Genomic DNA, 18,325 nt, shown 5'->3' with positions numbered 1-18,325 from the left:
GGTATATCAAGAATTCCCAATGAAATCTGAGGTGCTGTAAGATGTCCCTCCATGGGGCTTACTGGTCCATCCTTCTTCTCCCCTCCTGCAGCACCCCTGATCCCCCTCACTCCAAAGGAACTTTCTCAGTAGAAACAGGATTTGAACCAAAGCAGTCTGATTCCAAGGTCTGTGTTCTCATTAAGTATTACTTATCCACGTATGGAAGTTTTGGTAAATATTTTCTTGATTTCACTATATGCTTAATGGTATTGTAGTGATCCTTGTTGAAAGATGCTCCTGGAAGCTTCTCAGCTGACTTGCCCCTAATCTGTCTTCAACCATTCCCTAATCATACTGTCAGAATAATTACTCTTAAAGGAAAATCAGACCATGTCCCTTCTATACTCAAGAGGTCTGCATTACTACTGGATAAAGTCCAAGCACATTAGCACAGTTATAAGATCCTCCACACCTGACCCCTGCCTGCTTTGCAGTGTCAGTATCTGCCACTCTCCCCTTCCATTTGTGCTTGAGCAGCACTGAACTGTTCATTGCTTCTCATCAACTGCATATTGTTTCATGCTTCCTTTACTTCACACAATCTAGGGCCTTTGCTTGGAACATCCATTTGGTAAATTCCCAGTTTCCATCACAACCCTGATACAGCATTGCTTTCCTGTGATGCCTCAGACAGGATGCTCTCTTGTATTTTTCTGAAACTCACATATAAGTCTATTTTTGTATATATCACATTATGTTGTTTCCTTTGTTAGCATGTCTGTCTTCCACTTTAGATGGTGCACTTCTCACTTATTGTAGAGATAGAATCAAATCACTCTGGCACAATGGTATTTGGCTAAATCATTCAACTCCTGTCAGAATGGAAACTGGCAGCCACCCAGCTGCTCCCCGAGGGTGAGAACCAACAGACTAGTTAAAGCTCTGCTCTCACTTCTGCTGCACCCCCATAAATCACATGCAAGGCAACCCACCCTGCCCCTCTTTCCTCCCCACTCCCACCAGAACTTAGTCTGTCCTGGAGTCACTCAAAAAGGTCATAGGAAAGGAGGGATATACATATATCCTCCTGACCATGCATACTCTGCCTCGCTCTGTCCTTCAGCCATCATGCCCTCTTGCTAGAGGGTCCTGCAGCTCACTCAGGGAATACCCCTTGCTTTGCATATGCCTGTGTGAGTAGTAATTTAAATTGTTTGTGGTCTCTGGTTGAGTGTGGTGTATTTTGATATCTGATATCTTAAAAAGTCAGAGTGTGGCAGCAGCCTACTTATGCATCATTAGCTCAGGGCATCAATATAAGAGCTCAATAAGACTTGCTTGTTCAATCAAGCTAACAGAGGCCACTGGAAGAATTGCCTTAGTGAACTGAACACAAAGATAATTTTTAAATTATATTTATAAAATAGTGCTTAAGGATTTGGATTTGTTTCTTCTAAAGAATTTGAAATATTTTACTTAAAATCTTGATTATACTCATTTTAATTAATCAGCTCTTGATTCACAGGGGGAAAAAAAGGCACACAAAAGAGGATTCTGGGCCAGCTGCATTGGATTATGGTGCCTCAGCTTTTGAAGGCCTCAGTACGCTTTTAAGTTCTCAGGTTCTGCCAGTTGGTACAAATGTGAGAAAAAAAAAAAAAAAGGGCAACTGAAATCTTTTAAAATAGACATTTTCCCCCACCTCTGGGCCAGAGTACTGGTTTAACAGACAAACGAACCTCAAATGTGGAGTAGGGAGACTTATCCTCTTAACTTCAGGCACATGAATATAAGAAAAAGAGCTGTTCTAATAGCATTAGGAATTCTGGTTATGCTGATCCAGTTTATGGAATTACTAGATTGCTTATGGGTCATTCTCAGAAAATGGGAGAACAAGTTTCCTAACAAGAGAAAGTTGTTAGTGATAATTGACTGAATTTCCACACTTTATTCCTTTACTTATTAGTGTGTTACTTGTTTTTATGTTTGTTTCCCCACTTAGTTTCTTGAGAACAGTCCCTGTTTACTTGTCACTGTGTTGTAAAGTCCAGCACTTACTAAGTGATTATTAAGTATTTTATGCTATTGTAAATGGTATTGTTTTATTAACATGAACTTCTGCTTGTTGGATTGGGTACAATTCCCTGTGCTATACAGTAAATCCTTGTTGCTTATCTATTTTACATACAGTAGTTTGTATCTATAATTGCACATACTCCTAATTTGTCCCTCCTTCTCTCCCTCTCCTCTTTGGTCACCATAAATTTGTTTTCTATGTCTGTAACTGTGTTTCTGTTTTGTATATAGGTTCATTTATACCATTTTTTAGATCCACATATAAGTGATATCACATAGTAGTTGGTAGAACATTTACACTTTTTTTCCACCTTGTCTCACCACCAATTGAAGCAAAACAACAAAACATGCTGCCACTTCACCTCAAAGCAGTGTTTTCACTCTGCCCTTTCTTGATGGCTCAGCGGGTCATTAGCAAAAGGCCCATTGAGTGCTTTTAAAAGGGGGAGTTTGGCAGGGTGTAGCTGAAGGTCTCACCTGTATTGCCAGCAAGGCTGATCATGGCTCCAATTGGAAGACCAAGGGCTATCCGGAATTTCACACTGGAGGACCCACCATGTCCTCACTTTGACCATCTTGAACACTGGAAAGGGACAAAAAAAAAAAAAGGCCAATTTACATTTAATTTAAATATCGATGTGGTTATATTTGAGTCTATCATTTTGTTGTCTTTTGTTCATTTCTTCTTTGTTCCCCCTTTTCTTTTTCTGCCTTCTTTTGAATTAAATCACTTTGTTAATCCCATCTAGTGTATTTTTCACATCAGACATTGTAATTTTCATCTCCAGTATTTCTATTTGGGTCCTTTTCACATCTCCCATATCTCTGCTTAATTTTCTGTATGTTCTAATATATCTATCTGTTAATTTTAATATATTATCTCAGTTCTGGGTCAGTGCTGATGAATTTTTCTCATAATTTTGGGTTATATTTAGCTGCATCTTTGCATGCCTGGTAGTTTTTGGTTGAATGACAGACATTTTAAATTTTACTTCATTGGTTGCTAGGTTTATTTGTATTCCTTTAAATATTACTGAGCTTTATTCTGGGACTCAGTGTTTCTGGAAACAGTTTCATCTTCTGAGTTTTGTATTTTAAGATTTGATATAGGTTGGATTGAAGCTGTGCTCAGTGTAAGACCAGTTTTCCCCAAAACTGTATTATACAGTTTTTCTGTCCAATACTGTGTTAAGATTCTTCTGAGTAATCTACCAAATTCTCCGCGAATCATGAGATTTCCTAGTCTAGGTGGTGGGAATAGGTATTGTTCTCAGCTCTGCATGGGTGACCAGCACTATGACCTCTAATCCATTTAGGTTATTCTCTTGGCCTTGGGTAATCTCCTCACACAGAAGCACTAATAAGTCTTTCAGCTGAACACTTAAGGGGGATACTCTGCAGAGCTTCAGAATTCTCTCTGTAGATTTCCCCCTCTATAGGATTCCTTCCTATGAACTCTAGTCACCTTATTTTCTTCAATTCTCAACTCCATCTCCTCAACTTGGAGTCTTCCAGGCTCTATCTAGATTCACTTTCTGGGCATCACAACCTAGAATTCTTTCATAGCATTAAGTTGGTGCATCTGGATGGCTCACCTTGTCTAGTGATCATTGCTTTTATTATTTTTATTTTATTATTATTATTTTATTATTTTATTATTATTATTATTATTATTATTATTATTATTATTATTATTATTATTATTATTATTATTCAGACAAGAGGGCTAATCTGGTCCTTATGATTAATTTTGGTTGGAAACTAAAACTCATCAACTGATAAATATTTTTTATTGAAGTAAATTTCAGAGAACTGCCTGAACTTCATAAAAAACAAGGTAGGGGAGCTTCTTGTGCATCTTTGGAAATGGGAAAATGAAATTGTGGCGTTTCATGCCTGAAGTTAGTAGGGAGAACATGTTGATATTGGAAGTTGGGTAATGCAGGAGGCATGAGAATTAAGAAAGACTACTGTTAAGACTTATAAGATATAGAGTCTTACACTATGCATATACATGCATAAATACATGAATAAAAAGACAAAGTCCTTTTTTTCATCAAACTTCATCCCAGTTTGTGTGAGATCAAGTTTTTGAGTACTTAATATATTATTTTTGCATTCATTGAGATGTTTTATTTAATTAGGATAGACAATGTAATCCCCAAAATATACAATATATGATATGTGTTACCTCATAGCTTTATACATCCTCTGTTATAGCACTTGTTCCATTATAATTGGCAATTTATTAACCTCTTTCACTAACCAATCTGTGAGCTTTTCTATATTAGGAGTGGGGTGCCTTATTCAGTCTTTTATCCCCATCCTCTAGTACAATGCAGAGTACATAGCATTAGTATTAGTATTAATGAGTGACTAAATGAATAGTGCAAATTTTCTGTGCTAGGGTTGATTGTCAAGGGAGTTATTTTGGATAAATGGGCCACCTACCCACTGCTCTGACACCTATCACTCAAAATGGCCAATGCATTTATTCTCAAGTCCAACTGAGGTTGGTTTGTAATAACAACAATAGGTTAAGTGCTCAGTTTATGTTTTCTAAAGTTTTAATACTAATCTATGACAACTTCAAGGTTTTTTGTCTTCAAATTTAAACAAATGAGCAACAGTATTCCACAAATTCAAAGAAATAAGAAGCTAATTATGTATTCACTTGAGTACTACTCACTACTCCCTACTTACTTCACAATATGACAAAGGCAGCTCTGTGATCTTCAATGTAAAGCAAAAAAAAAAAAAAAAAAAAAAAAAAGCAGCAGTTAGTTGTGGCCCACGTCCATGGCAGCAGGATTTTTGTATGTGTCTCTAGGATCTAGAAGAATGCCTAGAAATGAATGAAAGGATGAATGACCAACATCTCATCCTTCTCAAGGCTAATTCACTAACAGCAAAATGACTCTGGGAACGTAGCTGGAAAAAAGGAATAGATGACCCCACTTTTGAAGATAATATCTATATCTGATGAGGATACTATTATTATGGTTTATGAAGAGAATTTTCATTTCTCAAAGGATTTCTTCTAAAGCTGCTTCAACAAAGCAGATATTTTCTAAGCAAATGGCCACTGTAGAAAATGGGCAAGCAGATTAGTTTTCACAATATCTGTCGAACATAAGGCTTTAGCTCAGGCCAAGCTATTCAAGCCTATTTCAATACTCTGAATTCCAATCAAGTTTGTAAAATGAGATATCAGATTGAAAACCTCTGTCAAACTTAACTTGCTTCTCAGAAAATCCTTCCATGTAATTAGAACACGGGGAAAAGAAGAAAAAAAGCCAATGCACAAAGAGAACATGATAAAATTGTGTGTAAGTTATAGGGTTTTAATGATATTTTATAATTAAAAATTCAGCCAAACATTTGATAAGACATCAAATATAATTATGAAAAGGTGAAATATCAGAAAAGAATCCACTGAAGATGCCCAAATCAGATTTGTTGAATTATTTATTTCCAGACTGCTTATCTTGCATATATATATAAAAAAAAGGCTGAGTGGGAAAAAAAGCAGATTAGTAGATTCTAGTAGCTTACCATGCAAGCTTTGTCAATTAGTTTGCAACTGCTGATAATGGCACAAAAATGTGCACTAGAGCTGTGAGATATTCCATGAAATTGCTACAGTGTCTTTTCCTGGCATTAATTGTAAATGCAGAAATTCACATCCAATCAGATTTGCTAGTAATTTTTTTCCACTTAAATCTCTCATAATATTTCTTTAGCTAAGTTAATCATATCTGCCCAGGTTATGTGCAGTTGAGGCAATCAGAAGATCTTGGTCTTAAAAATCACTTTGATCTATAATGTTCATACTTCTGAATGAACACTTTCAATTTTTTCTGAACTATCTACTGTTGAGTCAAATTCCTGTTTCATTTATCTTTTTGCATAAGGACACATTTTTGAGTGCCTAATGTATTACTTTTTGCTTTCATTAATTAGAGATGTCTTATTTAATTACGAATTTCTCTTAACAACTGGATTTAGAGAGTCCAACTGCACTGAAACGACATTTTAACTGTTACATTCAAAAGATCTGTCTTAGATTATTATGGCTGTGATACTTGTAACTAGCAGATCATAGATTTGAAAAAATCAGTAAAGCTAACATTTGAAATAGAGTAGAAGAAGAAACAGAGGCACCATTTCTTCTCTGAAGGGCATTAAATGAATTTCTCTACTCTGGAATGGGTGAAAACTACTTCAACCAACCACTGTACCCTTTCAGAGGTTCTTGGAAGAGAAGAGGTGAAAAGGAAAGGAAGTGACATGGAGTTCCCTCTTTCTCCCTCCCCCAAATCCAAACTTGGATTAACTGGAAAACATTAGCTGGACCTTGGTCTTACTGGTTAGAGTGTGCTTAAAAGTTGAGGTCGAGTGACATTAGCAGCTCTGAGGCAAGGTCTGATGCTCTAGAATTACCTCGTTGATGATTCTTCTAGACTTATCTAATTAGTTGGAGTTTAGTTGATGATGTTAAATTAAAAGTTCCTGTGGTTCTTGAAATCCCCCGTGTCTGGCATCACTGACACTTGATACAGATTGCTGGGATTAAAACAAAATAGATTCCATAGGGATATGAAGAAAACTTATACAGAAGAATTCTTCCCATTAGAGATGATTTTAAAATTTACCTTTTTAAAATCATTGTCTGAGACTATATGTACATAGTATCTCTTTGACAATGGTGGGACAACTTCATTCTCTTGAGTGCTTTAGCCTTTGAATCTTGTGGAAAAGGAATAATTTTTGACGTGACAGGAGGCTATGGGAGGGGTTTATCCCTCAGATGACCTGGAGAGCTGTTCAGTTCTAGCTTAATTCTCGTCAACAGCACACGGCTCATCCTCTGAGAACTTTTTTTTTCCTGGTGGGTGGAAAGGATCCGGTAAATTAGCCTACCTCCTTGTGCCTGTGTTTTTTCATTGTAATATATCAATAATAATTATAACTACCCCAACAAGTTCTTGTGAGAAGAAAATGAATTATTTATGTGAAGTGCTCAGAATAGTGCCTGGCAACAAGTGCTTAATAAATGTGAATTATTATTATTATTATTGTCACTTCAGAAGAAGCAGTTATGATGCTGGGGTGAGAAAGAAAAGAATCATTGAACTAGGTGGAAGACTGAGGACAATGGTGGCCCCAAATTATGTTCTCCCTTTTCTATGCCCTCTGCAATGTGTCTCTGCAACTTCTCCTATCAAGAGATGGGGGTCTATTTTCCAACTCCTTGAATCTGGGCTAGTCTGTTCCTTAGACCAACAGGACACAGTAAAGGGAAGGTGTATCAGTTCCAGGCCTCATCCTCTAGAGTCATTGTGCAATTCTACTCTGTGTCTTGGGACTTCGACTCTGCCATGGGAAAAAGCCCAGGCTAGCCTGCTGGAAGGTGAGAGGCTGAATAAAATGGAGACAAGTCATCTCAGCTGAGGTCATTCTAGAGCAGGAAAGACCAGAAAAATTATCCTTCTGAGCCCTGCTAAAATTGTTGAACTACAGAACTGTGAGCTAAATAAATGGTTGTCATTTGAAGTTTTTAGATTTTGAAGGTGGTTATTTAATGCAAAAACAGCTACTTGATATCTTGTAATTAAAGATGAGGGACAGATATCAAGTGATAAATATTTGTTTATTTGCTACTCTAAGCTTACTAGCAGCTGGCTAATACTATATAACCTATTGTCATAGAGTTTTTAACTTGGTATAGACTTTAAAGATTTCTTGGTAGAAACTCCTTAGTTTACAGATCAAGAAACTGAGACTCAAAGAAGTTTAGTTATTTGTAAAAGGTCATATAAGTAACTGTGAAGCTAGATTTGCAAAGTGATAGAGTAATAAAAAAGAATGAGGGCAAATGCACATGGATTTTGGAAGCAAAGTAAAGGAAAGTGCTCAGAAACTTTTTATGAGAGAGAAGAGAACGCAACCATGGATAGCTTAGGAGAGTAGCTCTGCATGACTGGGGTGTTTTGCATCATTACCAGTAGACATGTACCTCCTAAATCTCTCCACTCAAATAGTCTCAATGTTGGATGAGAGCGAACTCACCCTGTTGGGGTTTTAGGTATAACCAGAGGTTACTGACCTGGAGGACCAGATTTCCTTGAAGTTTCTAAAATATTCATGTACCCTATCACATAGTATAACTTGTTTATATAAACATATATTTTTCTCTTCCAAAATCTCATGACAAACTGATTCTGCAGAAAGATGAGTCCTGTTTGTCCCATGTCTTCAGTTATGTCTTGGCATATGATCTTGAGTCTCGTTGGAAAAGTACATTAGATCAAGGTAAGGTGGTCAAGCAAAAAAGCATATTTTATATACTAATGATACAGCCAAGGGTGAAAATTCACAAAGCCTCAGTTCTCTCTGTGGGGTACCTAATTGTGAGTCCTCTTTATTTCACCCCCTCTGTAAATATTTACTGAGCACCTTCCATGTTCCAGATATTGTTCTAGGTCTTGGAGATTATTTTTTTAAACAAGGATATACTATTTCAATTGTGATTCAAAACCAAAAACAATAGCTTCTGTTTTTTTTTTTTTTTCCTTCTTCCCCAAAGAAGGTGCAAAAGAAGCAGCTCTCATGATCCAGATTCACTTTCAAAGGTAGCCAAAAGCAAGAAAGACTTAGACAAATAAACAGCTCTCAGGCTGGCAAAGTTCGGCAAGACACTGGCTGCAAATGGGGTGTAACCTACATTTCTGTCTTGTCATCCACATGTTCTTGGCCCCTACCCCACCTCCCTGACTGTTGCCTGACAACCTGCATGCGCTGATGGGAGAAAAGTGAAACTCTCAGGATACAGGATTAGACAAACAAGAAAGCAATCGCTGTTCCTGGGAGGGAAAAGATCAATGATCAATGAGTCCTCAGAACCAAGTTCGCAAGAGTTACAATCCAAACAACAAATGTCTACGAATGTTTTTCTCCTGTTAATCTAAATTTGGAAAAGATAAGACGAAGGGACTTTTACCACCCTCATATGATTGAACCCTGCAGACAGGAATCTGAGAGGCTGCCTTTGGTAAGAACTTTTACCTCAGCCAGTTTTGTCAGAGGTCCTGCATTTCAGCTTAAGTCTCCAGAGCAAGTAGGGTATCTCAGCTAGTTCATTCTCACTGCTACAAGTCCAGGGGAGGAAAAAACTCTCTTCCTCTAGCCATTTTAAGTTCCTGAGCTGGGGCCCTGATAATTAGACTGGCCAAAGACAGATTAACAAACGAAAAACAAAGAGAAGCTTATCAACATGTGCACTGTGCATGTACACGAGAGCACTCAAAGATGTGCAACCCAAAACGTGGTTAGAACTTGAGTTTTTATATCATCTTAGGTAAGGTAAAGGGGTAAAGGGCTTCTGAGGAGAGTAGTTAGTTATGGGAAGGTGGCCAGAAAAAGTATGATAAACAAGGGTTGCTTAATAAGGTTTGTTAACCAGTTTCTTTTCTTTTCTTTTTTTTTTTTTTTGGGTGCCTTCTCCATTGATGTGTTGTTAAGAGTTCTCTTCCTGGTACAGGAAAAGGAGACATCTTTATAAATGGAAATTTTCCTCATAAGTGTAAATTTCCTTTACAAAAGGGAACTTTGTGCTCTAAAATTTTGAAGCTTTTGCTAGGTGTTCTAGTTCTACTGGCCTTTAGCTGAAAATAACCCATATCCCAAAGAAGCATATTTTTTGGTGGTGTACTCTGGTACCATACAAGACAGAGCAGCAATAAACCCCAAACTCCTTGCTCTCAAGGAGTATATTAATTTCCTGCTGTTCATTATCACAGTTAGTGACTAAGACAACACACATTTATCATCTCATGTTTCTGAAGGTCGGAAGTCTAAACTGGTTTCATAGAGTCACTTTCCCTCTTAAGTTTCTAGGAGAGAATCTGTTTCTTTGATTTTTCCAGCATTTAGAGGCCATTAATATTCATTGGCTTGTGGCTTTTTCCTGTATCTTGAAGACAGCAGCACAGCATCTTCTCTGTCTTCTGCTTCCATCTTCACATCTCTGTTTTTGATCTTCTTATCTTTTTTTTACAAGGGTTCTTGTGATTATATTGGGACTACACAGATAATCCAGGATAATCTCTCTATCTCAAGATTATTTCAATCACATTTGCAAAGTATTTTTTTTTATCATATGAGGTATTATAATCACAGATTTTGGCATTAGGACTTTTATCTGGGGGCCTGTTATTCAATTTAACACAAGGAAGTTACATTTTAGTAAAGTTAAATCTTTTTAAGATAAAGTCCAACTTCTTGAATACATGTCGGATAAATTTTTACGATGTTCTTCCCAGCAGTATCTCCAGTAACTCCCTGCCTCAAATACAAAGCTCAGCAATTCTGATCTGCTTCTATTACCCCTCCCTCAAGAACACATCGGCTATTTCGCACCCTTGTGATCTGTTCCTGTCTACACTACCCTAACCCTCCCATACCCTGTCCCTACAACCCTGAACCTTCTGTCTGACAAAATACTCATCCATGGCATCACTTTACCTAAGAAATGGTGCCCTTTCCATTTATTCTCCAAAGACCCTTTACCTGTCTCTACTATGGGCTTGATCACACTATATTAGAACTGTTTGTGTTGGTTATGTTGCTCCATTAGTTGAAAGCTCCTTGAGAGTAGGGAGTATATAATTCATTTCTCTAGCTTCATCACTCAGCATGGTACGTGGCACACAATGGGGGCTTAAGAAATGTCAGATGAATAATTTCACCACTGAAATTAAGTATAGTAATTATAAGAGAAAGGAAGGAGGGAAAAATTGAAGGAGTTTTTATCATGAGTTAAGAAAGTTTGTTAAAAAGCAGCTTTCTCTGCTGTGCCTAGAAAAGGAATAGCAGACAGGGCAGAGATGAGATGAGATATACATGACTCACAGGCAGTGATGATAACAAGAGGCAGAGGCACTGCGGCTTCAGGGCTGCTCCTCTCGGTTGGGGTGCTTTTGATGTGTGCCTGCTTTGATCCCTGCTGTGTAGCTATGTCCCAGGATGTTCTGGAATGAAGAAAAACTACTTACTGTTTCCTGTTCTCAAGGTCCAGAGTGTGTTAGACAAGAAGCGCTTGGGGAGGGGGTTGGTTTTTCTGGTGGCAAAATAAAATTATTTCCCAAAGGTAAACAGTCTCTCCAACATGGCTGAGAGCTGAAGCAGAAGGAAAGATGCACAGAGAGGACATCACAGCAGGCAGGAGAGAAAAGCTGAATGCAACATAAAAGCAAAGACAAGATAAAATAGAAAAATGCAGAAGAGCAGCAGCACATGGGTGAGGTCAGCTAAGCTGTACTAGTAATGGACACAGTGGGACACTGGGCCACACACAGAGGGATTTTGTCAGCTTCTTGGACAACACATGGGAACACAGGTAATGATATTTCAAGCACCTTATACTAAGGAAAAGGACAACACAGCTAACAGATCATGACTGGGGAAAAGAGACACAGAAATACACTGCCACCCCTCTGTGTATGGGAAGCCAATTAGAACTCTCATTTGTGTAGTTTATTTTTAGAAGCATAACTTTTTTTTATGAATTATTCCCAAGTTAAATCATCCTTATTAAATTTAACTGAGATGTGGATTCAGTTATTCTCAAAACTGCTTTTTAAAATAGAGCTTCCATTTTAGAACTTTTCTAAATTTGTGTAATAGTCAGATCCTACTGACCATCTCAACTAACCTAGTGTAAATGCTCTGCTTTAATCTCCCCAGACTGGTAGAGAGAGAAAGGAGATATATTATGAACTCTCATAAGAAGGGAGCAGGTGGGAAGAAGGGAACAAGCTTTGGAGAGTAATTGTTAGAAGGAAAATCAAGCACTGTGACGCTGCACATATTCAACAGTTTAGGAGTAAAAATCTGGGGCTGTACCTAAGCAAATATCTGATGGACTTGATTCATAAAGGAAGCACTTTCCAAAATATGCTGTATTTTAGGGTTAATTATCCAGCCCCGACATATGGGTATTCAATGGGATATATAAGTGGGGGTCAGTCACTACAGTTCTTCTACAAAAGCCTAAATCACAAGATTTAACACATCAGAAGGCAGAGACCTTGTCTGTTGTATCTACCACTAGAAGAGTTCCTGTACATTGTGGATACTCAAAAAATAGTTGAAAATAAGTACAGAGAAGCTGAGGCACTGAATCTATGAAATTTGTGCTTGTGAATGGTGATAACAACTAGGGTGAAAATCATGATTTTCTAAAGACTTGCAGCCTTTAAGGCTTGCTTCTGTGATTTAGTCCTAGGAGAGTTAGTATTAATAGTTACTTTTTTTGAGTTCTATTGTGTACCAGATGTTGAGCTAGACAATTTAGATGCATTGTTTCTAATCCTTAGAGTAACTTCCCAAGTTAATAATATTATATTTGTTTTATAGATGGGGAAATATGCTGTGAAAAATTAAAACAACTTTCCCAAAATTACTCAACTATTAAATGGCAGAGTAGTAACTCAAATCTACTTTTGACCACTAAATCAATGTGTTTTACTCATACCACACTATCTCTAATAATGTTATATTTTGAAAAATTTTATTCCTTGTAATAAAATTAGTGTATGTTCATGAGTATAAATTTGGAAAATGCATAAATGTATAGGGAACAAAAATCAGTCATGATACCTCCTTCACTGTTTTGTAAACATATGGCAATACAATTGATTCTCATTATTTGCAGTGATGTTTCTATAAACCATGAACACTGAAATAGTAAATCCTGAACCTTTGCTCCTAGGGGGATTACAAGGTTAGGTTCCTTTGAGCCTTTGGTCACGTTTTTATCAACTGATCAATCTATAACCTTGTCTTATGTATGTTTCTGTTTAAAGACACATTATTTAATGTGTATTGTTGATTCATTAGCGTTTAACTCACAGCCAACAGCACTATAACTTATGCCTGAAAGAAGCTTACCTAACACATGAATTTGCTCCATCACCACCCTGTTGTATTTAGGAACAAAAGGCAGCACTTCAAAACTATGCTTGGGGTTGATTTTAAAGAGTGAAGTCACCCACAAAAAACAAAAAAATGAGAAAAACATGGCACTATATAGACTGTGAAAAGGATAACTGTTTACAGCATGAGAGCTGAAAGAAGGCAGAGCCTCACCTTGTTCAACCTCAGCTGGAAACGTGCATGTCACATGATCAGATATTGTGTCACTCTGGGCAAGCCCATGAATGGCCATGACAATCATAGTTGACTACATAATCATAGAGCCAGCAGCTGAATATCAGCCTCTGCTTCCTGAGAGCATAGATCTTAGGCAATGTATTCTATTCTTAGCAATTTTGAAGAAAATTATATACAAATTCCTTTGAAAGTATATACTGTGATTTCAGAGAAAATTTATCCCAAATCTAAACTATTCAGTGAAGGCTTCTCCTTTCTGTCTCGTTTCATCTAGAAGCAAAGATTTTTGAGGGTTGAGGTGAAGAGAGGACATTATCATTCACTTTTTATATAAGGATAATCTCATATATTTTCCTTTTCCAAATGTTTAGATTTATTAGTGTTTCATTTTGAAAAAAGTAATGTTGTACATGACAGAAATTAAAACAGTTCCAAGGATATCAACATGAAGAAAATAAGACTCCTCCATATCCCCCAAATTCAGCAATCACTATTTACCAGTTTCTTATAAATACCTTGCAGAAATATTCTATGCAATTAATTACACACACACACACACACACACACACACACATATATATATATTTACATTTTAAAAGACATGCAAATGGAAAGGCATACAGGATAAATGGATAATAAGTATCCTAGGAAGACAGTTCTTCAAATTCCATTTTGTCCAAAAAAGGTAATATATTTTATAACTCTTAAATGCACTGGGCACAAAGACAACAAATGGTCCTGAGATTTTTGTTTTAATTTTAAGGAAAAGAAAAAGGGAACTATCATCAATTGGAGGCATAATGTATGCACAGTCTATGCTAGGTACTTCATCTATTTTATGTTTTGAGCTCTCAAAGATAATATGAAGGAAGTATTATCCCCATTTTATAAATACAAAAACTGCATCTCAGAGAAGTTAAATTTTTTTAATGTCACACAACTGATAAGAATACAGACACAATTGGAATCCAGTTCTGCATGATTCTAATATCTACATACATTCCATATGTATTCTAGATCCTACACATTATGTTTAATATTTGAACTAGAAATATGGATATGAGAATTGGTATTACCTGAGTGGTTTAAAGATCCCTAATGAGGATCTGTACCTATAAGTTCACCCTTCCACCCTTCTTAAATCTGTGATTAATACCATTTTGTACTTGACATCATAAACCATATTCAGAAGGGTCAAGTCTGTTTTAAGAAAATACCAGACTAAAAAGAGCTGCATCAGAGGAGACCTGCAGATGGCACTGCTGACCACAAATCATTGAAACCTAACTTACTAATAGGTTTCTTAAAAAATATGTAAGCAATTATATTTACTTACTCCCAAAGTTAAATTTCAACCAACAGCTGAGTGATTTTTAATTTGTGGAATTCCTTCGAATTTATGATTTGATGTTGAAACTTAATTTTCTGCCTAATGAACAAGGGGTGCAATGTTTAACAGCACTCCAGCCTAACAACACGTGGAATATAAATCTGAGTGGAGGGGACATGTGAATATTAAGCTGAAGGAGAGAAAGAAATTTGGACTCTTTGCTTGAACATAAAGTGCTCACCTAAGATCACTTAAGTGTAAGGAGACAGGTCAAAACCTCTAAAATCTAAATATGGATGCTGTCTTTAGAATTTCCAAGTTATAAATCAGAAAATCCACAAAAACTAAAGTCTAAGACATTGTACATACTGAGCAAGAATGCAGGTTTTTTCACTATACTTTTAGCGTCATGAACTTTTAAGAAAAATTGTTCCTAATCTTTCATCCTAACCAATCACATAAGCTTTAGAAGATAAAAAGAGAGCTATTTTCTTCTGAGTTGTTAAGAGACATAGTTTTGGAGACAGAAAACTCCACGATTTCATAGGGTTGTATGTGGTTGATGTATGTGGTTATAGGTGACAAACTTTTTCATTTCCAAATCATCTCTAATAAAGACATTACTTTTTAATAAATCAGTAAATAATAAAGTAAAATTTAACCCAAAACATCGGTTCTCATAGCCTCTCTCATATTAACACAAACCCTTTTTTAGTTTGTCCGCTTTAATGCTAGGGTTCCCTTGCAGTGAGTATAAGGTGTTCTCCACAATCTCCACTCAGAGCTGAGTCATTCATTCCCCAGCTGTCAGACATATTGGCTGCACTCCTCTTTAGGAACGGTGCTTTGCTGAAGGGAATTGCCTCACTCAAGGTTCCACTTCCTCCTGAATCAACCCATATTCAATGACTGGTTTATCTGAAGGTTACAAAGGCCCAGCCCCTTCCAATTTGGGATAATTCTGAAGCCCCATCCCAGGTCCAGAGCCCTGATCTGGATCAGCTGAGGCCTGTGTGTGATTACATTGCAGTTCAACTTTTTCTTTTGCCTCATTTCAATTCCATTTTCTTACAAGTTGTTCCCAAGTGTACGACTCAGTAACACACAAACATTTGTCACAGTTTTATGGCAAACATAACTTAAGACAGAACTAAGACTAGTCCTAGGAAGCTCACTAGAATAGAATTTTGGATCTGCATCACCAATGGCTGGCTTGTAATGTGAGGACTATCACTGGTGGTTGGTAGAGTACTGATAGTTCCTGCCAAAATCTAAAATAATCTCTCTTGTCTTCTGGTTGGAAGTTTTTAAAAAGTCTATCATTCTTACTTTTCCTCTGTACAAATTTTGTTTTCTCTGAATGCTTTTAAGATTTCCCTCTTTATAATTAGTTTTCAGCAGCTTGATTGTATGTGCCTTGGTGTAAGTTCATGTTTCTTTTGGTGGGAGTTAGAGTTTGAGTTCCTGGTCTTTGTCACATGTACGAAACATTCAGCCATTATTTTGGGCCAATAGCTTTTATGCCTCCCTTTTTCTTCTTTCGTTGCTAGGCTCATATTGCATATGTTACTCAGTTTCATACTTTCACACAGCTCACTGAGACTCTGTTCTTTTTGGTTTTTTTTTCAGTTTTGTTTCCTTTGTACTTTATTTCGGGTAGTTAATGTTGCTGTTTTCATGATTTTTTTTTCTGCTGTCTAATTTGCTCTTAATTTCATTCCATGTATTTTTCATTTTGAGTATTGTATTTTTAATCTCTAGAATTTCTCTTTTAATCTTTTTTTGTATTTTCCATTTCTATCACCATATTCCTCATTTTATTTATAACCTAGAATGCATTTATGTTTAACATAACTCTGTTAAAGTGTCTGTTAATTTCATCATCTCTGCCATTTCTGGGTGTATTTCTATTGATTGCTTTCCCCCCGGTGATGAATTTTCTTTTCTTTCTTTGCATGTCCGGTTATTTTTGCTTGAATGTTGGACATTGTGATTTTTACACTGTGGAATACTGGATTTTGTTGTATTTCTTCAAAATTCTGAAATTTTTTTTGTTGTTGTTGTTCTGGCACACAGGACGTTACCTGAAGAGCAATGTGAACATTTTGAGGCTTGTTTTTAAGATTTATTAGGGTTAATCTATAGCAGATTTTTTCTGGGGCTAATTTGGCCCACTACTGAAGCACAGCTCTTCAGAAGACACTACCCATGCCACGGGTATTAGTTCTCACTATATTTTAGCCGATGAGAACATTAACTATTCCCAGATCTGTGAGGTGTAAGGATTGTTTGGTATACTGCTTTCCAGTCTATTCTTTCCTTGGTCTTGTTTTTCAGTACTCAGCCGACTTCCTTCACCACTCTCCATGCCAATTAGTACTCAACAGAACCTCTAGACCACTCTGCAGATCTCAGAAGGCTTTTTTCATCTCTTGTTTTGTTTTTGCAGCTCCCTCAGTCATCCTGAACTCTGATCTCTAGCTCCTTAATGCAATGAGACACTAAGTTTTATTTTGGTTCCCTCTCCCTGCACTGTGGCCTGGCAACTGCCTGCAGGCAGTAACCCAAGGAAAATCATAAGGCTTACCTCTTTTGTCTTCCTTTTCTCAGGAATAAGTCTTATATTACCTGTAGTCCAATGTCTAAAAACAGTCATTTCATATACTTTGGTCTTCTAGTTGCTTATGGAAGGGTAATTCAGAGACCAACTAAGGTATGTGAGGCTAGGCTTTGAAACAAAAATTGTTTTTATAATGAGTAAAAGTAAATACTATTTTCAAATATCTTATACATTGTGTATACATTCTGAGAAATTTTCAGGAGAGATAAAAAGAGCTATTCTGTATATTTTTTCCCAGTTCTTAGAAAATAAGATTCTTAGTTAACACAAAGCTAATTCTGAGTTAATAAAGGATTCTTAGTTGCTGTACTTTATTGTATTTAGAGCTGTTAAGTTTATTCCAGTGAACTGACTTTTAGAGTTCAATATTAAAACCAGCCATCCTTCATTTCTGTCCTACAAATGTTTCATTTCAATAATACCACCATACGCATACACATATACATACGTGCTCTTTATCTTCAAAGTCAAAGGGTGGTATATCTGTTGGAGAGGTACACAGACTGCCAGGATATAAAATTCTGGAACTAACTTTAATTCCACCAAACACGAGGTAAAAAAAGACATAACCACTCACAGAATAGAAAATATATTGTGAGATTTGAGGAGAGACATTTGGAAGGGAAGTTTTAACCAGCAGAGATCTTGTCAAACTCAATATAAGAAAGAACTTAGAAACTGAACTTGGGTTTGCTAAGGTAAAGATTTAAATATACTGCTTTTCTTGATTATAATAACCACTCCGTTAGGTAGATATTGTTATTCACATTTTATAGATGAGGGAAATCATTAAGTTTTCCAAGGACAAAAAGCTAGTCAATAGGAAATTCCTTGTGCTTTCCACTACTTAGTGCTAGATAAATAGACAGTATATGAGGAGAGTGGACCATTAAATGACAATAGTTAACAGAAGCTTTTGGGGATAGTTGGTGGCAATAACTTCTGAGACCAGAATTACAATTTCCTATGCATTTCCATTGGTTTGCTAGATTATTTCACACCCTCTCTCTTCAAATGTGCAACATCTTCCCCACCACACTTTACTCTCAGGGTTGACTTTGATTTCCTGAGAAAGTAAAAGCAATTAGAAGAGCCTTTATAAGCCCTCAACATCAAATTAACCCAACAATACTTGAAATTAA

General features: G+C 36.6%; 1 non-coding gene across 1 annotated transcript; it reads right to left on the bottom strand.

Moving 5' to 3' along the window:
- Positions 1–2,368: 2,368 nt before the first annotated feature.
- On the bottom strand, positions 2,369–2,504 carry LOC123619282 (small nucleolar RNA SNORA21). Its single transcript, XR_006727843.1, has one exon. It is a non-coding gene; the product is annotated as a small nucleolar RNA SNORA21 (small nucleolar RNA).
- Positions 2,505–18,325: the final 15,821 nt, after the last annotated feature.

Source organism: Camelus bactrianus, chromosome 13 (assembly GCF_048773025.1).
Source record: "Camelus bactrianus isolate YW-2024 breed Bactrian camel chromosome 13, ASM4877302v1, whole genome shotgun sequence".
Lineage (NCBI taxonomy): Eukaryota > Metazoa > Chordata > Mammalia > Artiodactyla > Camelidae > Camelus > Camelus bactrianus.
Note: the sequence above shows the minus strand (reverse complement) of the source record. Positions and strands in the feature narration are given on the sequence as shown.